Raw genomic sequence first — 25461 nt, 5'->3', positions numbered from 1 at the left:
CCTGGCCAGACCATGGCCATGCTGTCCCCTCACTCCTGTGAGGCACCATCAAGGGCAGGAGAAGTCACCTCTGCCATCTGGGTTTCTCTGTGACCTCTCAATAGAAACGCAGAGATTTTTTTCCCATTCCTTCATGCATTATTCAGAGATCTCAGCTTTTTCTTGTGTTCACAGAGACCACTCAGGCCCTACCTACATGGTTTGATTGAAGCAATCAAACTCCTCTCTCCTGCAGAGGTTTTTCCTCTTCCTTTCTCACCTACAGAAGAGAAAGTTCTGGGCCAGTCAAGACCATCAAATGTTTTCTTTGACACCAGAAGGAATCTTTACACCTTTTTGCTGCTGAAAAATGCAGATTCTCTAAATTAGGCTGCATAACTCCAGCAGGTTGATCATGACTGATTACATCCACGTTATGAGGCAGCTGAACCAGAGTAGGGACACCAGCTCCTGACCAATATGCTTTATTTCTAGGATAAGCACTTGTGATGCTTATTTAAGTGGAATAAGGAATATTCATGCATGTATGTCCACAGCAGCTTGTAAGAGTTCATGCATGAAGAAATGCTGCTCTCAAGGGGCTGCAGCACACAGGGCCTGTTTATCCAAGTACTGGAAATGGGTAAGTTTGAAGCAGAATGGAACAAAAAGCAGGAGGGAGGGAGGTCAACAGCCAAGCTACCCAGTAGGAATGTAAAAGCTGAATTTTAATATCTCTGATGAATTAGTGGTGCTTCCAAACTGTGTGAAATCCAATTAGCCTCTGGGAGAAAGGTTAGTTTGTTATCCCCCTTGCCTATACATATGGAGGAGACTGTGAAACAGATATTCAGGCTGTTGATTTTTTTTAAGCAGAAGAAAGGCTTGCTCTTGCATTCATGAGGGTATTATGCTGAGATAAACGTGCTGTGAAGTTTGGGGGAACAAAGAGCACAGCCATGCACACCAATATATAAAACATTACCATTTCTCCATTGGAAAACCATAAAATGAGGAATTCTGGGTGACAGATTGACTTTGAAAGGAGAGATTGCCAGCACAAATAGCCCCAGAACAGGTAGCACTTAGCAATTCAGAAAGCTGCATCCTAATCAGCATCCCCTCATCACTCTTGAGAGGAAACTGTAGTTTTGGATGACAGAAGAGCAGCAGAGACTTTGGAAGTAGCACAGGTACATGGCCAAGGTCAAGCAAGACTAATAGAAATGGGAGCCTCGAAAGTAAGGACACAGAGAGCCTGTAAAGGTGATGCTGGAATATCCATTAATGGGATTTCCAACTCCAAAAAAACCCTAAAATCTATAGCTGTTGCTGTCCTGTTGTGCACAGTTTCACAAAAGGGAAAGGCTGTTGTTCAGCTTTGTGCAGGTCTCTCTTGAATCAGGCACTGCCAGTGATGAGATTTTGGGAAATAAATCCTTGCTTACAACACAAACACAGCACTCTGTGGCAGCATGGAGTGCTTTGGGACAAAAGTGATGCATCCATGCATTTCCATTTCCAGAGGGAAATCCAGTGTCTTTAAACCCACCCTTCTTCCCAGCTGCTTCCCAGCACAAAGCCATAGGAGGACAGGGCAGCATCCCAGCACAAATAAAGTTCTGGGAAAATTGGGATTACACAAAATAGCTGTATTTGTTTCTACATCCACTGTGATGTGGTGTAAAGAGACGTGAGAGAAAATTCTGTCCTCAGTAGTCGCCCAGAGTGACAAAGGAAATGACATCAAATATGACTGATGCGTTTCCCTGTAACACGTGGATGTGCTTTACTCACTGAGGCAGCCCCTCTGAGAAATGGAGTTATTTCAGGTTGTCCCACATCCTGCTGACATCAGTAACTTCCTTCCAAAATAGATGCTGGGGAGAAATGAGAGTCAGACTGGTTGTTTTTATCAGGGCATCAGGAGAGTTTGGGGACATTTCAGTTTGAGTCAGGCTTCAGGATTCCTCTGGAGGAGCAAATTCTGCACTGGCTGTGTCTCTCTCCTGGCACAGCAGCACACTGACACACTTCTAAGGGACACCCTCGTCCTCCTTGGCACTTGTGATAGACAGAATATGTTGGGTAGGATTGAGTAAGTCACAAAAACCTCACAAATCTCACTCAAAAAGACACAGCAGCCTGGCCTTGTTTGGCCTACATCACCTTCTTTTCAAGAGTGGCAATAAAAAATAAAAAAAAACCAACAAGACACAATAAATCAAGAGAGTAACAGGATAAATGCTTTCCCTCAATATTATTTGGCACTTAGGCAAATGTTTTCGGACTCATGTGTGCCATCCTGGGTTTCCCAACCCAGGGCAGACACAGGTATAGTGCGTGTGCCCCACTATATATCCCCATCCCTTTGGGATGTGTGTGCCCCCCTTTGGGAGGGGCCTGGGCACAGGTACAGGGTTTGCCCCTCTGTTTTTTACATCTCTAAAATCCTACACACATCCCCATCGAGGGACATGCTGAGAAGATGACATTTTTACTTCCTTCTATCAACCTTCATGGAAAAAAGACACCAGTGTGAGGTCTTCAATCTCTAAGTTGTGGCATTCACATTCTCTGAAAAAATCCCTTTGCCCAGGATTTTTCTCCTGGGAAGCTGAGAGGCCTCAGAGAAAAGGAAAACAATTCTCATCTCATTTGCTTCTCCTGTGTTTTGCTCATGTGGAATGTGTTTGGAGATTGTTTATCCAACAGGTGATTGTTTCATTGGTTTCTGCTGTGAGTTGTCTTCACTCTTTGGCCAATCAGGGCCAAGCTGGGACTCTGGAAAGAGTCAGGAGTTTTCATTATTGTCTTTTTAGCATTCAGTAAGTATCCTTTCTGTATTCTTCAGTATAGTATAGTATTCTTTAATATAATATAGTATAATAAAGTAATAAATTCGCCTTCTGAGAACACGGAGTCAGATGCATCATTCCTGCCTAGGTCAGGGGTGCCCTGCAAATACAATACTAAATAAACCTTCCTAATACATCTACAAACCTAGTGAGGGACAAATGTCCCATCCTCCAGCAGTATAAATTAATTTACAGCCTATGGATCCAAGTCAGCCAAATTCTTGAATTAAGGGAAGATGCAACTGGTCTGTGTCTAATTAACACTGGCTTTGCATTTCATCTCACCCAAAGCATCAGTGCTGTTGCTCAATTCTTTAAATATTCTGTAAAGGCTCCTAGAGGCATTTTGACTCGTTAAATTTCAATGTTTGCCAGGATCTTTATCACAGTGTTAATTCTGCAGATTAATGGGAATTAAAAATGGCGGCCTTTAAAAATTAAATTGTAACAGATGCTACATGAAATCTAAAGGAAAGTAACAATTGTTATCAATCTGTTCCTTCCAGGGAGCTAAATTTTCTTCCTTAATTACAAGTCTGAACCTGTTCTTTGTGTTTTGGGAGATATCCTGAATTTACAGCTAATGCATATCCCTTCCCTATCAGAAGAGTTTTGTTTTCACCCTAATTTCTGTTAATCTTTGAATAAAGCTATTATTTTTTTTTCTCTAATTAACAGGTCTTTTCAACTCAGCTGACAGAGAACAGAGTAGTGGAAAATTCAGCTTTATATCCTGAGCTAAACCATATTAGGGTAGAAATTAACAGTGTTAAGCAGGCTGGGAGATAAAAATACTTTGTATAGCACATGTAGAGAGGCTGCTGAAATGGATGTCCCAAAGCTTTTCATGCGAAAACACCTTTTTTTTTCTTTTTTTTTGCAATGTATTTCATCCCTTCTATGCCTGCAGGACCAGTGACAGGTTCTAGCTCAGTATGCAGCAACGTTAATGGAATAATTGATGCAGGAATAGTGAAATAGATGATGTGTAAAATGGCAGGCTGCATAATTGTCTGGAGTGAGTTCAAGTATTTCTGCAGTGAAAAATTGTCCTGTTTTACACTCCCCTCACGTCTCCTCGCTGCTGCGTGGCGAGCAGATTTCATTTGGAGATGATGCCAAGATGCAGTTGATTTACTGGAGGGATTCCAGAAGGCAGGAGGTCAAAACCTTCCTACCCCAACGAAACAGCACCTGGGAGAGGCATTACAGGGCTCACACTGCTTTGGGGAGCAACCACTCAAATTACAGCTCAGTAATAAACACACAGAGCCCATCAGGGTGGAGCTGTGCCACTGAGCAGTGGCAGAAGAGCGCCTGATTAGAGAAACAAAAATATGACTTTGTAATATTTGACCTTTCTTTTTTGCAATGTAAAATATTATGTGGTGGAAGAAAAGGGGGAATGGAAAGAACATGGGTTTTTAAAATTATGATGCAATTAATTTCTGCTCCTGTGAAACATGCAAGAGCCATTACATCTGCATGGCATTTCTCATCAAATCAGTTGTAGACTACTGAAGCAATTAGAAACTAATTGCTATGAGATTCCCCCAAGAGGTGTATGATGGAAACAGGAGGTGGCCAGAGACTTACAAGCAGAAGTGTGTCTGTTTCTTTGCCAATCTCTAGGAAACAGCACATTCCAGCCCTGGAATGGTGCAGAGGTGGCTGCAGGGCTCCCAGATCAGCCTGCTGCAGATGGCTGCACTCCCTGACATTCCCTTTGTGCACTCCCTGGGATAATTGGGGGTTGCTTTGCTTGTTTGAACCGCAGGAATGATGCATCAGGATTTTTAACTCCTCTGTCTGCATGAATTCCTCAGCTCCTCACCCATCCTTCCCTCTCCAGCTCTTCCCAGATCCCATCCTTAGAGACTGAGTGTCATTTCCATGGTAAATGGATCCTTTCTGCTGGTGTGCAGGACACCAGCCTGGCATCTGCCCCACAGTGCTTCCCTGTCCTGCCTCAGGCATGGGCTGAGCTGGCATCCCCCCTAGCACTCTGCTGTGAGGCAGGAATGAGCACAGGGGGCACCTCACAGTGTCCTTCACCTTGCCTGGGGTGGATATTGCAGATTCTTTCCTCCCCTGACCCTTCCTGCTGGTCCTGGATGTTGGGGAAGATGAAACAGGAGAGCCTTACAAATATGATTGTCTGGCAAAAAGATTTTGAGAATATGGAAACTATAAGCGAGATTGAAATGAAAGCAAGCTTTGAGATCCCTCAGTTACTGAACAATTGGAAAACAATGGTGTGGCCAGCTGAAGGTAATCCCCTTTTGATGGAACAACACCCTCTGCTTGCAGAAGGGGCCCAAGAGTCAGAGCAGACCCTACAGCTTGGCAGAAGGGGCCCAAAGAGGAGTTTTTAGGGTTTAAAATGTAACACTGTATAGTAATGGAGTGATTCTTATAGGCTGTATGTAAATGTTATAGGATTTGTATAGCATTGTACTAGATTGGTTAGTGAGAATCAGAATATTCAACACAGAAGAAGATTTATTGTATTGGAATGGGAACCTCACGCTCTTACCCCTTTTACTCTCTTACCCTTTTGCTCTCTCACCCTCTCTCCCTGTCTCTTCTCTCTTTGCTGCTCTGAGCTGTGTTTGGCAGCTCCCAGCAGGGCCCTGCACCCAGGCCCTTTGCAATAAATGCAATAAACCACAAGTTCCAAGCCCTGGCTCCAGAGATCTCTGTCCATCCTGACCGTCCGAACCCCCAGTGCTCCTACACCTCACATCTGCACAAAAGAGTTTCTTGTTCCTTGGCAGGTTTTGAGTCAGGTTCTGATCTCCATTATGTGCCCACCCAGGGTCAAATCATTCTGAGTCCTCTTTGTGACTGTGATCAGAAACTCTGCAACTACAGTTAAACAAAAGGATTTTAAATAACCCTTTGTTAGGTTCAGCAAAGCTGACACATTAATAACACCCATTTAAAGATGCAGGTGTCTTGTGGGCTTGTAATTGTGGAGTTTTTTGTTTGTTTCAGAGTTTAATTTTGTTGTGAATGCCAAGAAAGAAGCGAGGTTTGTTGTCTGCTCACGATGGGAATGCTGCTCATACATAAATGGATATGTAGGCATTGCACAGAGGCTGAGGATGCAGTCATGAGCAGGAATGTAAATAGAAGCACCAAGGCTATGCTGACACAGGAGCCTCTTGGTGCAAATCCACAGGAGAATTCCACAGAGCATCACTCAGGCTTTGCTCCCTGATCATACTGACAGCACTTCTGAAACTTTGTATTTTTAGTTTTTCCCCCTGAAATGTTTTACAGCCTCCCTTTGCTGCCTTCCCCTTCCATCTCAGAGGCAGATCATTTCTGACAGGTAATCCAGCAGTATCAGCCTCTCCCTCCCCTCAGTGGTGTGCTTTCCATTTGCTCCTGCACTCCCATAAACATCCAGCACAGACAGCCAGGGCTGAGCTTTTTTAAGAAATATTGAATGTCTGCAATTCCAGCTGGGCTCAAGAACTGCAGAAAAACAGCATTTCTGAGGCTTGGGATAGCAGGGATAAGTGCAGAGAGGTCGTTGTAACAAAACCAGTGTTGTGCTTTCCCTGGTGTCTCTGAAGAAATCCTGTTCAGAACACACATTTCCATCCGGAATTTGGCGCTGGAGTTCACTAAAATGTCACTGTGCTAAAACAACTTTCTCTAATTTCCCCCTGTGTGCCCAGGCAGTGCAACATCTGTAACCAAATAAGGCAACACACCAGCATCCTTATGAAAGAATTAGGGACTCATGTCCTGACAATTAACATGCTGGTGCAGTCAATTCCTGGAACATCAGCTCAGCCATGATACTTGCACACTACAGCAGCTTAACAAGCATTTTGCTTTTGCTGTCTTGAACTCAAACATGCCAAAGTAATTTTTAAAACCTGACACTCTTCTCCCTTTGTAGTCCAGGCGAAATATTTTGTTTCTTTCCCCCAGAGAATACATAATCTACACTATTGTCTTGTTTTAGTTCCAAGGCAACCTTCTTAAACAAAAGAAAAATACCGGCTGCCTAGAAAATCAGCCTTAGATAATGAATGGTACATTCTCTTTGCAACTCCTTTTCATTTCTTCTTAACAGCAAGGCAAATATTAAATTCATTTATCCTAGCTGACTTATATTTCAGTTTTTACAGAGAACTCTGCTGTCCCTTTCCTCTGGTTCTCTGATCTGGTCCTGTAGATGCACCCATTGTCCCTGGGTGTGTTTGATTAATTCACAATTTTATTCAGCTGCGTTCTGACCACGTGTGCAAACCAAACTCTCCTGGTTACTCAGTGAGATGCTGTTTTGCACCCAGATCTCCTTCACTGGGAGACTGTATAAATATACATTTATTTATAATGTATAAATGTATATTTACACATTTTGTGTAAATATACTTTTGTTTAAGGACCATCAGGTGGTCATAGAACTAAGCATTATATCACAATAACATACTGACTCATAACAAGAATGCTATTCTGGCTACCGTGTGTAAGATTTAGGCCAGTGAGTGGCAGAAAAAGTTCCCAGTCTTTTCCAGAACAGATTTTTTTCTTCTCTTCAGGATGCAAATGGAAATCTGGAAAGTCTTATCTTATGATGAGCCTCTGCCTTTCTAATGCCATTTAAAGAGCCAATTTAATCCCATTTCAACTCACCTATATTGAATTAGAAATAAAGCATCACTTTTGTAAGGTCTGCCACTGTGCTGCAGCCATCCACTGCAGTTCTGCATTAAAGGACATCTCTGAGGAGCCCTGGGGTGCTTTAATTCCATCCTTTGCAGCTCCTCTAATGCTGATGAGAGATGTCCCAGAATTTGGGGGAATTTTGGGCTTTTCCTGGTGAGCAGCACACCCAGAGAGAAAGTCAGAGCCCTTGAGAACAAGGCTTGAGAGCGGCTCCTGGAGCTGTGTGTGGGGCAGAATTGGAACAATGGGAAACAAATAATGGGACACAAGCAGCAGCTGTGTCCCACCTGGAGGTGCCTTGGGTACCTGTGAAAAATTGTGCCATTCAATGTAAAATTTCCTTGAACTAGATTTAATTTTAAATGTGCTGATGACAACTTGATTTTCTTTTGTTTTGTTTTGTTTTTTGTTTTGTTTTTTCAGCAGGTAGCATCATAGCAACACACAAGAAAAGGGATCCCATTTGAATTGTGTACATATTCATCATGCTGTAATTTCCCACTCATGCTTACAGCCCCTAATAAGATGATGTTGCTCTCTTGTTTGTGTACACAGCCCAGCCTGCTGTTTGGGGGTTAATGAATGATAGCAAGTGAAAGCATGGAAATAAAATTAGCAATGCCCAGAGCAACCCACTTTATCAAACTCACCAGTTTATAGGATTAGCAATGGATTCTGTACAAATCTCTGCTATGGGTATTACAGGGCAAGATTCATGCCAATTAGCAGAAACAGTGCAGATTAATTGGGAAGAGCATTGACAAGAGTTAAAAACTCCCTCTACTTTCAAACTGTGTTGGTGGGACATCCATTTCAAGCATTCAACTCCACTTACAAGGTTATTTTTACTCAACTCCCAAGTGCTATTTGATTTCTTACATGTATCTACAGCATTGTTTCCTGAGGCAGTGAAAAAGGCTGAATTGTTCCTTTCCTAAGATAAATCTTGCACTCTGAACCTTCTCTGGGTCCAGGTCAGGCTGCCCTCAGCAGAGCCCCATGTGTGTCACATTGTGCACTCCTCTGCAGCAGACGTGATTCCAACCACACAGACCCCACTGGGGAAATTCCCTGCTCAATTCCAGAGGGATCAAGCCCAAATCCCCATGGCAATCAAGGACCTGAGGGAGAGAATTCCAGACATGGGTTGGCAGGTGCCACCTGAGCAGCAGCAGAGGAACACTGCTGATGGAACACAGCTCCTAAACCTGCAGCTCTCCTGTGCGCATCAGGATGGCAAATCAGATTTCATTGATAATCAGATTAGAAAAGGAAAACTTCATGGAAAGTGGACTTTTCCCATATACTCAAACCTACAAGACAGGAACAAGCCTGAAGCTGGTGACATTGAAGATAAAACATCCCTTGGAAAGCCAAGTTTTTGGGGGAGGACCATTTGTTCTGCTTCTCTACAGCCAAGTTTTAATAAATTAATGAACTTCTAAGACAGCATCCTCTCATCTCTGCACAGTGGATGATTTGGAGCCCTGGGGGATGTGCGAGCTGGTCTCACTCTGAAGGGACAAAGATGCTGAGTTTGGTCTAATTCCACACACACACACGTGCCACAGATCCACTAATGGGTTTTTGCTCTGAAACAGTTGATAATCTCCCAGCCAGTTTATCCTGAAGAAAAGCTGGTTAATAGAACTAGGTATTTACAACTGCGACAATTGCATTGAAGCAATTTGTGTGCGGACATAATTATGTTTCTAATGAAGATTAACTTAAATTAAATGCTTTTAATTACAATTTGCACTGCCTTTGGCTATTGTGCAGACCGTGTTCTGACACTCACGCCTCACCAGACACAAGATTTACACTTTGCTGTGTCAAAGCCGACCATAATTATTGGCTGGATATTTGCTGTCAGGTGCTGCTGACATTGCAAAAGGGCTCAGTGCTGGAAACCACAGTGTGGAAGGATCAGAGATTGAACCTTTCAAGAGCTGTTTGCTCAAACTCCTCTGATAACACCCTGTCTGCCCTTGTGACTGCAATTCTTCTACCTGTCTGCTCCAGCTTTACCCAGAAGGAGAGGGAATGTTGCTTTTTATTTCCAGAGGACCATGTGGAAGCCTCTGTATCTGTATAATTTGCTGGAGTCCCTCCTTCTTGATAACTATGAGAGCCCAGTTTACATATTAGATCCAAATTTGAAAAAAATTAATTCCAAAGGGTCCTTAGGGGCAGCGTCTTCATTATTCAGAAAATCTTGGCATGTAAACTCCACCTACCAGCATTCAAAAGGAATGAGTGATCAAAGCCAGATTACAGATTCATTAGTGATTAATCTGTTCAGGAAAACCTTCCCTGGTGCTTTGCAGGAATATGATAGGAATATGATTAATAGTAATAGTTACAATAGGATCACAGCCAAAGCTATAAACAGCTACTAAGAGACACAACCACAGGAGCCTTGGAGTTCCCTCCTGAAGTGATTTTGTTTGGTGGAGATGTACTCAGAGCTCTGTGTCCCTACACTCTGACTGGAGCCCTTCACAAGCCTCCACATCCCTGGGAAGTGTTGGTGATAAGAGACCTTAGAGGTCACAGCCTCAAGCTGCTCCAAGGGAAATTCAGGTTGGATATTAGGAAAAAGTTTTTACAGAAAGAGTGATAAAGTTCTGGAATGGCTGCCTGGGGAGGTGGTGCAGTCCCCATCCCTGGGTGTGTTTAACAAAGCCTGGATGTGGCACTGGGTGCCAGGGTTTAGTTGAGGTGTCAGGGAACAGGTTGGACTTGATGATCTTGGAGGTCTCTTCCAACCTTGTGATTCTGTGAATTCTGTGATTCTGTGACTTCAGTGGCATTTCACTGTCAGAATTGCAGTGCCTTGCCTCCCTTATGCCCTGTCCAACTCTCATATCTTCAGGAAAATTGATGATGACATAAAGCAGGGCAGAACTTAGCCCAGGGCTTCCCCTCTTGGGGATTGCCTTGTTCTTCCTGTCCATGTGTTGGAGTGGGAATGAGTTACAGAAAATATTTCATCTCTCCCTTCTTTCTGTAAAGACTGTCACAAAAACAGCTCTCACTGTGGGCAGACATGCGACATTCCACCTCCAGCACAGCCCTGTGGAGCCTGCATCAGCACATTGTCCTTCCCCAGGGGTTGTGACAGCCTGCCTGCTCTCCTTGGGAAGGGGAAACCAGCAGGGGATAAATCCCCTTTAAAGCACAGTCTCTGCATAGAGAAGGAGCATTTTGTGCAGCAAGAAACATTAAAAATCTCCAGCAAAAGTTACAGCCTGTCTGATTTGCCCCACAGGAAAGAATCTCAGAATGGTTTATGTTGGGAGAGAGCCTTTAGATCACTGAGTCCAGCCACTAAGCCAGCCCTGCCAAGGCCACCACTCAGCTGAGAGTAATGCTCATCCCACTCAGCGTTCATTCCAATACATATTTCATCATGTTGATGCATATTTTATTGCACTGTTTGTTCCAACTCCTCCAGCATTTTGCTTTTGCAATGGTGCCTAATAACCCATGATTGCATGGAGCCCTGTGTGTTGGTGACTGCTGGGATTGCCTCCTGTCCCAAGGAGGGAATGATCCTTCCAGGCTCCTGTTTTTCCTTGTGTATTGTTCCCTTCCTGGGTTTCTCAGCCCATGATTTTCCATCACCATGACGATCCCTTTCCCAGCTCCACTCATTCCTGCAAACTTCCACCCTCCAGCTTTTTAGATACAGGATCCATGGCCACTCTACCCACATAAACCAAAAACACTTGGAATTTTTACTTTCACCCACAGTCATCCTGATTGGACTAAGTTTTATTCATAGAAATACAGATTATTATTTGGTAAAATACTAAGAAAATGGCATATTTGCACAAAAGACAAGCCAATGCTGACCATCTTTTTTTTTTTTTTTTTTATTTTTTTCTGAGCTGCTGTTTCTAAGTTAAGAGGCTGGCTTGTGGATGGGCAGTGCAGTGCACCACACTCTGCAAGATCAGGCAGTGGAAACCATGAACATTTGTGCAGTACATTATTTGCAACAGGTTATTTCACCCACCAAAGGAGTCTCCCAGCTCTTAAGAGCTCAGCAAGAAGGATGTAGAGCAGTGTGGTGATTCACTTCACTCCACAGCCCAAGCTAATCCTATAAAGAGCCACCTAAAAATGCATAAAAGATCTTGTCTGCAGAGCTGTTCATGTCTGTTTATGTTTATATATTTGATGTGTATTTATATCCTTATGTGCAAGCACACATTTTCACATCTTGAAAGAGCACACAAAATAATATAATATTTTACAATATCCCAGAGGAAATGAGGACATGGTTTCACCATCAGATCCTCAAGGACAAAATGTCAAAGCAGCTATTGAAGGTCCTACATCAAATTAGTTCCTATAAAGAAATAGATTACTGTCTACAGAAATCACTGGTGGCTTTAATCACTTTCTGACCCATGTTAGAACTTGTGCATTTGAATAAAGCTCCATGAAGGTATCAAAATAATTTAAATCAATCCACTTGCAGAGTGATGTCTTTTTAATCAAATGCCATATGTGTTTTTGCACTCAAATTTAACACATGAATTTTAGGCCATTTTCCTAAGAGAAATTGAATAAACAAATTTCATATGTATTTATTTCTAGCAGTACAAAATACATCCTCTTCCCAACACACATCAGGGCAGATTCACAGAAACTAATTAAAGAAACAAACAAACACATACACATGCATATACATGTGCGTGTGTATATATATATAAAAATGATAATTTTAAAATATGTATACATAATATATATATAAACTATATATAAATCTATTTTAAAAATAACATTTATTTTAAATATATTTAAATATATATTATTTATATATAAAATATATTTAAATATGTGTTTTATATATTATATATATTTATCTATATAATAAATATAAAATTATTACAAATATATAGATAAATGAATAATATATAACATTTTATATAAATATATATTAACAGTACATTATAATATATTTCTAATATTTCTATATAAATATATAAAATACTGCTATAAAATATCAATAAAATTATTTTATTTTTATTCAATAATTTAATTATTTCACTTAATTATTTAAAATTGTCCTATTATTTCATTTATTATTATTATTTATATATTATAAAATATATAAAATTATTTTATATATAGATGTAAAAATTACCATCTTTGTGGACACCCAATGATGCCCAGGGAAACATGAGAGTGAGGAGCACCACTGATAATTTTTCAGTGTAGTTCTGGCCACTGGGAAGGCAGTGTCCAAATGTGAGGGCTTTCAAGGTAAAGTCACCCCTGAGGTATTGGATTTTGGATTTGGGAAACTCTCAGAGCCCCCACTTTGCTGGTGCCTCAACACTTGAGGCAAGAGAAACCTCCTCAGGAGCTCATGCCCCAAATTATCTGCAGTTCTGAAAATCCAAGTCAATACCCTGATTTTGTAACAGAGGAGCAGGGAAATAAAAAGAGAAATAAAAAAGTGTTTTAGCAAATGACAGCCTTACAGGTTTTTTCCCCCCTCTTGATGCTCTCTGGGTGGAAGAGCAGAGAACAAAGCCCAGCCTGGCCGGTTCCAAAGGGCTGGATTAGCATCCTGACACCCAGCCACCAGGAGCAGATGGGCACAGGAGGCCCCTGGGACAGGATCTCACAGACACAAAGCCTGGGACAAGCCTGGAGAACAGGTCAGGATCCCTGCCATGGCTGCAGCCAGAATCCTGCCTGGGCAGGTTCAAAGTTTGCTCTTGGGCCAGCAAAGCACAGGCACTGAACTGGCTGAATTTAGCTAAATTCAGTCATTCTGCTCTCTCTCTGAGGGTGACATAACCCAGCTGGTTCCCACCATCCCCTGTCACCAAAGGGGTGTTGGGGACAGCCAAAGGTGATACAGACTCCATCCTCTGAAGGCATCGAAAGACACTTTACTATTAGAAATTCAGAGATCTTATAGAAACCATGGTGGACCTATAAAGACCTGGTTGGCCTTTAGGAACCTTCTCTCACCTATCTTCTCTCACTATTCATATGTGAACTTATGAATAGTACACTCTGGAGAACCATATCCATAAACAATGGCTACAGAAAGAGAGATAATAGTTGTTGGAATTCTTTCCTCTAAGTCTCCCACAGCTTCCACACAGCTTCCCAGGATTTTCCTGGGAGAACCACGTCTCGCTCTGCTCAGAGGATATGTAATTATGTAATTACTGTAGTCCTCCATCTACACAGCATAAGGAGCACTGGGCACAAACCAACATGACAGATGTGTCCTGACAATGCAAAGAACTGCCCCAGTGCCACCCCTGCAGGTGACAGGCAGTGCCATCAGCCTCCGGTGGCCTTTGCTAGATGTTTACCCAGATTTTAAGAAATCCCCCAGCCAATGCTTTCAGGGTGGTTTTTATCAGTCCATTGTAGCTCTCCACTTTGCCTGCAGCTGGTGCATGGGGGATACGGCACACCCACCCAATGTTTCTGTGGTGGGGCAGGAGGGCAGGATTGGTGTGGTGAGGGCAGGATTCCTGTCCTGCACCCAGGATCAGCAGGGGCAGGACATTCCCTGTGCATCCAGGTGCTCCAGGAACAGGTAAAGCCATTTATCCAACCAGCAAAGCAGCTTGAAAAGCGTCTTCTACTAAACAGAACTTCAGTGTTGGCAAAGGATGCTGAATAAGCACTGCTGACTCTGTTTTAGCTAATTCCCTTCTCCTGCTCTTTCAAATCATTCCCTGTGGTAAAATAATGATAAAGAGGTTCTTCTACCAGCCACAGATGTGGCAAGTAATGATCCCAAGCCTCAGGTCACCAGCCTGTTTGTTGCCCTCTCATTTCATCCTGTACTCTCCATGCACACCTCCCCCACAAGGAATTCTGTGTTCATTTTGAAGCTGTGAAAAAAAATTCAGTTATTTCAGCTGCTCACACCTACAGGCCCCATTTCCACCTGGAGGTCCTCCAGGGATAAGTGGAGATTAATTGTGCTCTCTCCCAAGTCCTTACTTTGATAAATGGAATTTGCCTATGTTCTTTGTCCAGGAAGAGCAATTTCGAACAGGTATGGAGTGCACACAGTGCAGCATTCAGCACAATGCAGCTGGGAGCCTGGTTAATTGACAAGGAAAAATAGAAATAAACCTTCCAAGGACTGTAGGGAGCATTAGTGGGGGGAGTGAGAGAGGTGTGGAAAGGATCACTGAGCTGGGCAGGGGAGGAGGGAAATGCTGAAACCTCTCCACTGTGTCACCTGCTGGGTGACCTGGACCAGCCAAGAGGGCTGAGGGTGTAAAATAAAAACAAATCAGTGAGGGAAGGGGTCTTGGCTGCTTTTAGGACCAGCGTGACATCTCCTACCCACATCTCAATGCAGCACTGGCTTCATTTGTAACACACCTGAGCTGCACTGTCCTTCCTGAGGATGCAGCATCACCTCCCACACCCAACACCAAAGGTACTTGATTTCCCTGGGTTTTGGTCTGACTCACCCTTGAATAATTTAATCAAGCATGAGGTGCCTGGAGTGTTCTTATGCTTGACTACCTGCTTGTTTAGGAAGGTGCTCTTTTCCCCTCAAATTAAAAGGTGTGCTCAGCCAAAGTAATCCTGTTTTGTTGAGGCATAAATCCATTTATGCAAGTTACCAAAGGTACCACTCAGCTTTTGAGGGCTGGAAAACTTAAAGAGTGTCCTATATTGAACTGAATCATAAGTACTTCTCCATTTCATTAATATTCCCTGAACTTCCCACTCTGAATTCCTGCAGGAGCAAGTGCCTCTCCCTATCAGAGTCCTTACATTAAAATATTTAATCTTTCATGCCGCCTGCTGGGACCGTCTGAGAAAGGAGCCCAGAATAACCACAGTGATCACAACAATTCTAAACTTTAAACTTAAATTCATCCATTTGGTGCCTGTGATTACTGAATTTGAGCCCAATTTGACACCACCCTTATTTTGAGGCAGATTCGCTCCAACATTTCTTTTGCCATGTGCCAGTTCAATTACAAATACTCTGTCTCCACTCTGCTGCCTTCCAGATGCACTGAACTTCCCTCCTGCAGACTGCAAGAAAACGACTTGGCTCCCTTTCCACTGCTTTCTTTTTATTCCATTACATCAGGCAAATAAACAAGACTAATTTGCACTAACTTAGTACATCACTTAAAATTTCCTGCACTGATTTTTTCCTCTGAAGAGATACCAAAAAACCCAAAGCATCCAAGCCCCATGCATTGGTAACCTGTATACTAAAACATCCATATTCTTTCTTATTCTAGGCAGAAAGAGAAGGATAGCAAGCAAGAGGAATTATTATAACATCTTCCCAGGAGGTAAATGTTGGTTCTTTCATATAATTGAATTTTATAACTGGTGTTCAAGGACCAAATCGTGTTTCAGCTTAATTTTCAGTCTACCTATTTTATATAAATGCTGGATTAAATGGAGAATCTGGTCAAATTCACTACAGTAGGTTAAAAAGGCACTGGATACTTGCCTCCTACAGGTTTTGGGGGTGGAAATTTTTTTGGTTTTTTGGTTGGTTTTTTTTGTTGTTGTTTGTTTTTTGTTTGGTTTTTATTTGGTTGGTTAGTTGGGTTTTTTTTTGTTTGCATTTTGTTTTTTGGTGACTTCCAAGATCTGGTCTCTTGGTTATAATTCATCCAGTCACAACTTTTAGAGCAGCACTGATCCACAGATGGAGATGCCAAGCAACTGGCTCAGTGTCCTTATCCCTAGTGACAGAATCCTGACAGAAGCAGTGCTTACCTTTACCCAAGGCCTTTCAGACTTCAGATCTGCCCCAGCAAGCAAATGCAGGTGACCTATTTGATAAGGCTGAAATAATCATCAGACTGGATACCTCTTATAACCAAGGAAATGAACTTTGGGACCTCCTGATGCCCCTCCTGAGCGCCACAAGAAGATGAACGTTTCCAGTCTAGCGCATCGGCCATGATGGATTTAGAGCATTTGGCCTCCTACAAGAATTTTATTTCCTTTTGCAGGAAGGAGGCAGCACATCCCACGGGCACCCCTCCATTCACCTGTGCAGATATTTAAATCCTCTGCCCACTGGGCTGTGCAGAAATGTCTCTTTCCTCACCTCCACGGGCACGTGTGGAAGCTGCTGCTGCTACCCTGCCAGCCACCCGCACTGATGGGAATCGCTGCAGCCCCTCGGCCTTGACCCACGTGAACCAGGGCTGTCTGCAGAGGAGAGCTTCCACAGCAAGGCACAACAGCCCTGTATTTGCCCTACTTCTGATCTGTTCTGGCTTTGGGGACCTCACAGCAGCAGAGCTCCCCTCAGACCCCACTGCCAGCAGCACCAGGCTTTGTTCGGCCATTTACACCAATATAAAGTGAGAGCAAACTGCAAAGGAAGACAGAAAACCAGGGGCTCTGTGGCCAGCTGGGCAATAAACAGACACCTCCACTAATAGGATTAAACTCTTGCTAGATTACAAGTGTGTCAAGTTTACAAACAGTCAGATTGGGGCCGTGCCCTCAATTTGCAGCGCTTGACACTACAGGTGGCAGCTCTGAGGCAGACACACCGAGCCTATTGGTACAGACATTTGTAGTTGGAAGTTCAATATAATGCCCTCTTCCTCTTCAGTCAGACATTTTCCTATTTTCCTTTTAGCATGTTAAGTGGATCCCCACCTCAGAGCCTCTGTCCAGGTTCATTTCCCTGTCACTTGCTGCTGCACTGACAACTCGTGTCTGCTGATGGCCAGCACACTGGGGAAGCGAAGAGCAAGCTGGAGTAGATGTCTGCTCAGGGAGCAAAATAAAAATCTGAAAATTACCTCAAAAAAAATGGAGGAAACCTGGAACTGGGAGATTGTTTTGTGCTCTGCAGGTAAACACACAAATGGTTGGATTAATAAAGTCCAGTTCTGCTTACAGATTCTCGGATGAGATTTGAACCCAGTATTCCTGACTGCTCCAGTCTGTCTGTTCTGCACATCCCTGTGAATTAATGAGCCAGAGCAGCATCTCAGAAGGTGCTTGTCTTACCCTTCAGTGATGCAGCAGAGGGAAAAGGGCCACGTTCTGGACAGCAGGCTGAGAGTCCAGCTCTGATCCGTGCCAGTGGCACAAACAGAATGAAAATAAGATAATTAGGGAAGCACCTCAGAGGAAAATATCCCTTGGAAGGCAAGCAGAAGTTAGTTCTTGGAGCTCTCTCCTGTGCAATGCAGCTCCTCTGGCACAGCCTGAGCAGCTCAGCTTTTCCACAGGGCTGAGGCAATTCCTCAGACAAAGGATGTGCTGGGCTCCATCACTGCTGCTGGGGAAGATGTGTGAGCCCAGCTGCACTAAGATGCTGCATGCTCACCCCTCACCTCCCCTCTGCTCAGAGAACTCTGCTGCAAGGATGCAGAAATTACCCTGAGCTGCTCGGCTGGGATAAATTAGGAGAGATTTTTCTTCTGCACATTTTGTTTTTTTCTCTGCAGCCATGAAGAGGACAAACGCTGAACCTCCTGCCTGGAGCTGCCTCAGATGCTGGCAGGGAGAAAACAGTAAAGGTTGTTTTGTCTGGTGCCTAAGTGGATAAAATGGCAGATTTGCCCTAAGAGAAAACTGGGTAATTTCTGAGACTGGCAGTACAGTGCTCCTGCTAACAGTATCATGCTCAAAATCCTCTGTACACCCTTTCCAAATGCATTTTTAAACTGTTAGCACTTAAACAAGGGACAGAAGCAGCACTACTAGGAAGGACAAGGAAAGCAATATGAACTACACTACTTTGGTTTTAAAAGCAGCTTTAGGAACAGATTATCAGCCAGTGTAAGTCAATAAATCTGCACTGTTTTTAATAGAGTGACCCAGGCTTATGTGAATTCTTCCTCTGCAAATAGCACCTCAGACCTTCCTGTTTACAGCGTCTCAAATTCATGCTTTGGGGATATTCCATTGTCAAAAGGGATCTATTTTTCTAACAGTTCTCTTGCAAATACATTCCCAAATGTGACAGCCAGACAACTCGCATACCAGCCCTGCTAATGGATTTCTGCAAAGTCTAGACCTGCATGCACTGTGCTTTGGGAATATGTCTGTTTTGAGTGCTACCAGAAATAGCATCTCCACCACTGTGCCATCAATTACATGGGTGCTACCCACAAGTAATTCTTCCACAGCTCTCCAATGAGAGCTCAGCATCTTGCTCCCAGCTAAAAGGAAGGAAAGGGATGGAAACCTTGAGTATCATGCCTGGTTATTACAAATACACTGTGGCACTGGGGATGTTCCCAGGCTGGGGCTGAGGTCCTCACCTGCAAAGTGTCACAGAGCTTCATCTCTCCCTAAGCCTGGATATTTTCCCTCTTACAGGTATTATTTAAAATCTGAAATAAGGCTGAGGCAGCTCCAGCCGTGCCCATTCCTGCATTCAACAAGATGCACTGTTTTTATGGGAGAACAACAGAAAGTGCTGAAACAGCACTGGGCAACAGAGAACAGGCTCTGCTTAGGCACCTTTAGTAGAAGAAAATGCTGATGGTGCAGGGCATCAAGACCAGAAAACATCAGAATTGCTTTAGTCAGGCTGAAAAAATGACATGCAATTATCAAAACCATTAGAAAAGGCTGCATTTGCAGGGACCCACCCAGAGACTGGATTACTGCCCCAGCTGCTTCTGCCTTGCTCAGGGGTTCCCTAAAACCACACACTGAGCCCAGCCAGGCCAGGGACATCTGCAGGAGGGCACAGACCTGCACACAGGTCACCAACTCCATGCTAGGCAGGAGTAAAACAATACAAAATAAAAGCAGCTCTTGGGGATGCTGTGACCTTTGCTGTTACAGATGAGTTTATTCCAAATGACAGAAGCATTTAAATGACCGGGTAATGGTTTCCCCTCCAAAATTGCATTTCTTGCTACATCAGACATTGCTGATTCCCAAATTACAGTTTGCCTTTAAGTAGGTTTTTCCAGTCCTTGCTGGGACAGTGATATCATTCCTAAGGAAAAGCCACAAACTTTAAGTGAGCTACAGTCAAATCCAATTTGAAACAACACAAGCATTTAGAGTTACAAAAGAACAAAACTTTCTACAGCCAGCTGGCCAGGGGGGAAAAAAAAAACATAAAATCAAGGCTTATTTTGTGCAGCAGCAGATTTCAGTCAGTGTGCTGGCATTTTGGATGCAAATGCTGCAAGGGGAGAATGGGCTCTGCTGAGAATGGGGATAAAGGGGGGGACTGTTGAAGAGCCTCATTCGTGCACTGGTGAAAAGCAAGTCCAGAGTGCAGCATGGAGTAACAACAGGGCAGACAAAGAGCAGCCCAGAGGGGCTGGAGCCACAACAAGAGAGCAGGCAGGGAGTAACAAGCTTCTGCAGTGAGGAATGAAGTGAAACAAAAGGCTGGTCTGGGAAAGCTTTGGCAGGGGGAAAAACAGGACACATTTACACAGGTTTCTTCCAAATGGCCAGCTAACCACTGCTGCTTGTAAAGCTGTGCACACATCATGCTGGATGCCAGGTGAGATCCATGCTCGGGGCACGAGGAGGAAAGCAATGTCTTGCTTAGTCAGTTCTTGAATGATAAGTCATTTGGGCAGGAATCCTGTCAGGGGAGGGAGTCCTGCAAGGGAGAGCAGGGTTAGGAGCAGCATTGTGTTCAAGGATGGAGTTTTGGTTCATGCAGTTATTAGGGTAGACAGCTTTAGGACTTTGGTTGTGTTTAGAGTGAGGAAAACGGTTGCAGTTATTACAGCGTACAGGTAGAAGTTGAGGAGGGTGAGTTTAGGGTTGTGGATGATGATGATTGCTATTCAGCCTAGGTGGGAGATGGAAGAAAAGGCTAGGATTTTTCAGATTTGTGTTTGGTTGAGACCCATTCATCCTCCCAGGGTTGCTGAGAGGATAGCCAGGATGGTTAAGAGCGTAGGGTTTAGTGATGGTGAGGTTATGTACAGTAGCATGGGGGAGTGATGCTCCATAGCAGCACATCCAGGTGTTTACCTGGCACCCAAAATGACCCCCACAACCAGGAGCACAAGGGGTACAAACATGGCCCTTCTGAGGCAGAGAAAGGAGCCTCTGTGTGTGAGACAATTTCCCCTCCCTGTTGTGAGGAGAGAGCAGAGCATCCTTATTGTCACAGGTGACAATTCAGGAGCAGTGCTGGTTTTCCCCTTGCCATGGAAGGCACAGGACCATCAGACTGAGGTCATGGCCTGGAGTGTTCTGTAGATTTCAGTGAGCTTTGGATAAGGCTCTGCAGCTGGGCAAGAAATAAAAATCTCCATGCCTGAGAGATTCATGCACATCTCTATAGAAAAGATGAGCCAGGCCCAGTCCCTGCCACGTGCTGTACTCCAGCCTTTTTAGAAACTCTTAGAGGTTACATAATAATATAAATTACAGGTTTATTCAGAATGACACCCCTGCACTGATGGACACTTCCTCCAACCTGAGCAGTGGAAGCCCAGGACTGGGGAGCTGTGTCAAGCTGCAGGGCACAGCCTGCATTGCTGCAGGGCTCAGGAGGGAATCCTGTTCCTCCTACTCCTGCACACCCCACTGCTATGCCCAGGGAGCATTTCCAGCTAAAGCAACGAGCCAGCCAGGGGCAAAATGAAGGACTTGGAAGGTTAATGGTCTCATTTGGTGTGGCAAATCCTCTGAAATCCATTGACAATTTAGGAACATAATCCCCTCTCTTTTATTAGTGGCATGCTTCAGTCTTCCCTACAAATCATAGACTATATTTCCCCTGCACCACAAACTTATAGCCAGTGATTTCCCTCAAAAAGGATGGGCTCGTCAAACTGCCTGCTAGGAATGTCTTTGCCCCTGAACACAGCGAGGATTAAGGTGTGAAATTCCTATTAGGGCAGGGGGATTAGGCTGTTGCATTTACATAAGGATTTGACACAGAGGATCAGTTCATCGGTGCTGATGCACAGCCTCTGTCAGGGGCTCAGAGCTGAATTCCCTGTTTCAGCAGACAGGGAAGCTCCTCCTTCACAAATGTACTTACATCTTTCAGCATGATGCTGCCTGGAAAAGCCCTGATCCCTTCAGTGATCGCTGTAAACCCCAAAGCATGAGCTGGAGGATTGCCCTGATTATTGCCTCCATACATCCAAACGTAATCGGTGAGGAAACTGCTAGATTGAGAATCAGCAAAATCCATGCAAATACCACACATGCAAAAAGTATCTGGGAAGCACCAGCTCAGGGATGAAAACTGTGCCAGAAGTGCCTGTATTAGAGTGACAAAATGTTTTCAGGGCAAGAAAGAGATTATGGCTTAAGTATGTGTTTTTTAAGAAAGAAATTCCACCCTGGCTGTGGTTTATTCACTCAAAAGGTTCATGTGATAATGCCCTGTGCAGGCATGTGGGCATAAATAAAAGGCCCAAAGCCCCCAGGTGTCCACTACAACACTGGCTATGACAGCTCATGAGTGAGAGGCACTAAAATTCAGAGTCCTCATTCTCACAATCAGATCAGAAGATCACACCAAAGCAGCCCTTTCCCTTTCCCTCAGCAGCTCTGCATGCCACATTTAGCACTGAGTGAGGCAGGTTCATTTCCACTTCAGCTCATGTTCCTCAGTCCTTGACTTTAGCCCTGGGAGCAGGGCAGCCCAAACTCTCAAAAGGTAGTTTTACTTCTTGGCACATCAGGGCTTTTGATCTGGGAGGAAAATGCCAGAAACCAACAACACTTCCCAGTCTGGAGTTTAACAGCATTCATACATCAGTTTATCCATGTTAGTGTGCATTTCATCAGTGAACCATAAACATTTAGGGTTTATTTGTCACCACATAGCACCTTGCATGAATAAATTACCAAAAAGCCATTAACACCTGACTAGAACTAACATATTATTCATTGTTTTATTTTTCACAATACCTGAGGAGCAGTGTGCTTTTCTGAGGCAGAGGAGGAGCCATTCATGGCTATTTCACAGATATGACCTGCACAGCACAGGATTATTACAAAGAATGAACAGGCAGGCAGTCACACACTGGATTAAGGAACAATGATTCATAAATCCAAATCCCCATCTCACATGTTGCTTTTATATAGAACCTGGTAAAAGCCTGCCTGAACCAGCAGTGGCAATCACAGCTTTTCATTTCATTGCTGCATTTTTTTCTGAAATAACAGGCCACTTCTGCACATGCTGTCACCTCCCTGACTCAGGGAGAAAAAGGTGCATGCTAAAGAAGCCATAAATAGTATCTGCTGGTGCTCCCTTTTCTATTATGTTGACTTTGATTCAGGTCCTCGCAATTACTGGGAACAAGAGAAAGATAAATAAAATTATCCCAGCTGTTTGTGGCGGACAGACAGCCCCAGCCTCCCAGCTGAGAGCTCTTTGTGCTGCTGAGAGTGTCACCAAGCAACCAGCCCTGGCAGCTGCCAGGCTCAGGGAGGTGAAAGCATGACTTATGGAAAGGAGGCAGCACACGTGAAGGCTGGGACTGAATCAATCTCAGCTTTGTCTCCTGCCTAAATATGGCACCAGAGTGCCCTCAGTGCATCCCACCCGCTGAGAGGGCAGAACCCGGATGCTTACTCTGTTTGAGAAGCCAGACCCTTGCAGAACTTATTGGGGAAGATGAAACAGAAAAGCCTTATAAATATGATTGTCTGGCAAAAAGATTTTGAGAATACAGAAACTAAAAGCGACATTGGAATGAAAGCAAGCTTTGAGATCCCTCAGTTACTGAACAACTGGAAAACAATGGCATGGCCAGCTGAAGGTAATCCCCTTTTGATGGAACAACACCCTCTGCTTGCAGGCAGGCCCAAGGGTCAGAGCAGACCCTGCCAGCTTGGCTGAAGGGGCCCAAAGAGGAGTTTTTAGGGTTTAAAATGTAACACAGTATGATAATGTAGTGATTCTTATAGGCTGTATGGAAATGCTATAGGATTTGTATGTTGTACTAGACTGGTTAGTGAGAATTAGAATATTCAACACAGAAGAAGATTTATTGCATTGTAACAGGAACTTCGCTCTCTTAGCTCTTGCCTTTTACTCTCTTACCCCTTTTGCTCTCTCACCCTCTCACCCTCTCTCCCTCTCTCTTCTCTCTTTGCTGCTCTGAGCTGTGTTTGGCAGCTCACAGCAGGGCCCTGCACCCAGGCCCTTTGCAATAAACCACAAGTTCCAGACCTGGCTGCAGAGATCTCTCGTCTCCGTCCATCCCCACCGTGCTACCCCCCGATACTCCTACAAGAACTAAGATCAGGTATTCTGTAAGCTGTGCAATGAAAAGAAGGGGGGTTCAGTCTGCTATGATGCTGTTGAGACTTCTCCTCTCCACCAGTCTTAGCTGGTGGTCCAAAAAGCAGCAGAAGGTGGCCCACGGTGCAGCTGCCAGAATGACTGCATTGTCTCAGCTGTAAGGCATACCCACGTGTAAGTCAAGTGGAAGTGAAAAAAGATTGTGTGGTAATTGGAACAATATGGCAAGGAAAGCAAAGCAAACAGGCAAATCCCCATGCACACAGGCAGGGAGTGAATAAAATGGGAGGAGGGGAAATTGAGAGATAAATGGCCATTCAAAGCGAGCTCTGCTTGCTCCTGATTGTACATCACTGTTAAGAGAGGCATTGCTCTCTTAGAATAGACATTCCTCCTGCAGGATTTAGGCAGGGCTGAGAAACCCTGGCTGGCACCTTCCCTGAGCCCCAGCATTCCCCAGCTCTCAGCAGTTTTACAAATGAGTCCTGTTTTACCTAAAGGCAGCTAAGACAGGGATGCGTGGAAACTCTTCCAACCTGGACATTAAAGACAAATTGACAAACTCATTTCAGCTCCCTGTGAGTTTAAATGTGTCACAGCAGCCCAGGCTGAAAACAGCAAATTAATTGCCTTGCTCATGGTCACACAGTGCAGTTGGGTTGAGGCCAGGAGCCCTGAGAGCCACTCCTGAATACCTGCAGCACACTGCCCCTCATTGTGACATCAGATATTTCCTGGGGCAGTTACCTTCTTCTGCTTTGGAGAGAAAGAAGGTCTTTGTCAGCTGTGCTGGGAAGAAAAAAACAAATTGGCTTTCACTCATTATGAGATCTGTAAAACAGCGATCAGTGCAATTTTGGCCCAACTTTATTTTTCCTTATCTGCTGTCCGTTTTACAGCACACTGAACACACGCGACTGGAAACAACCCAAACAATGAATGTCAGGATCAGACAGCATTTTCTCCAGCATCTCCTTTTGGAAGAAAGGGCCTTCTGGAGAAATGGTGTAAAATGGAGCAGTTCTGCACTGCTTGGTACGAAATCACTACCTGCTGCCAAGAGCAATGCAAAAACTTTAGGAAGAAATTCATGATATGGATGAAAATTCAAGGAAAAGCAGACATTTCAAGAGCTGTTCTCCATTTTAAAACTGCAAGAAATGCCAAGGCTGTAAAGATCTCTGTTGCTCTACGGTGCTAAAAATAACATTTGCCAACAACTCCATCAAGTCTCTTGCACAAAATTCAGCCTTATGGCTTTCATTTTGATTGTGAAATGAGCACATCATTTTGCAAACCTCCATGACTGGGGCTGTCTAAAATGAAGGAAATCCCCAGTACCATTTTCTCTCAAAATATTAAAATTCACTAGAAGCAGAAAAAAAAAGATGCTTCAAATTTCAGCTGGTATTAAGAGATGTTAGTTCTTGTTTCTAATCCATTATGAAGGGCTTTCAAGTAGGCAAGAATAACGTTCTTAGATCCCAATGTTGGCTACCTAACTCGACTCTTTGATACACTTCATTTACATGTAATCCTGCAGCCTGCCAGCAGTTGATAAGGTTCCTGATATCTGCACATTTGAGAAAGAGAAGTTTAGTTCATGATGGGCTAAAGCTGAGCTCCATGATGGAAGGCTGCTCTTAGGGTTTCACGCTGATTTTTTGCTTGTCTGCAAATGTTTCTCAGCATTTCTCCCCAAATCATTTATCTGCCAAGATT

General features: G+C 43.9%; 1 protein-coding gene across 2 annotated transcripts in view; it reads right to left on the bottom strand.

Annotated features, from left to right (window-relative positions):
• The window catches only part of DCX (doublecortin), a 71376-nt gene that overhangs the window by 22452 nt on the left and 23463 nt on the right, over positions 1-25461 (bottom strand). The window lies entirely within an intron of this gene.

Source organism: Ammospiza caudacuta, chromosome 14 (genome assembly GCF_027887145.1).
Source record: "Ammospiza caudacuta isolate bAmmCau1 chromosome 14, bAmmCau1.pri, whole genome shotgun sequence".
In the NCBI taxonomy this organism is placed as follows: domain Eukaryota; kingdom Metazoa; phylum Chordata; class Aves; order Passeriformes; family Passerellidae; genus Ammospiza; species Ammospiza caudacuta.
This window is presented reverse-complemented; position numbering and strand designations above follow the sequence as displayed.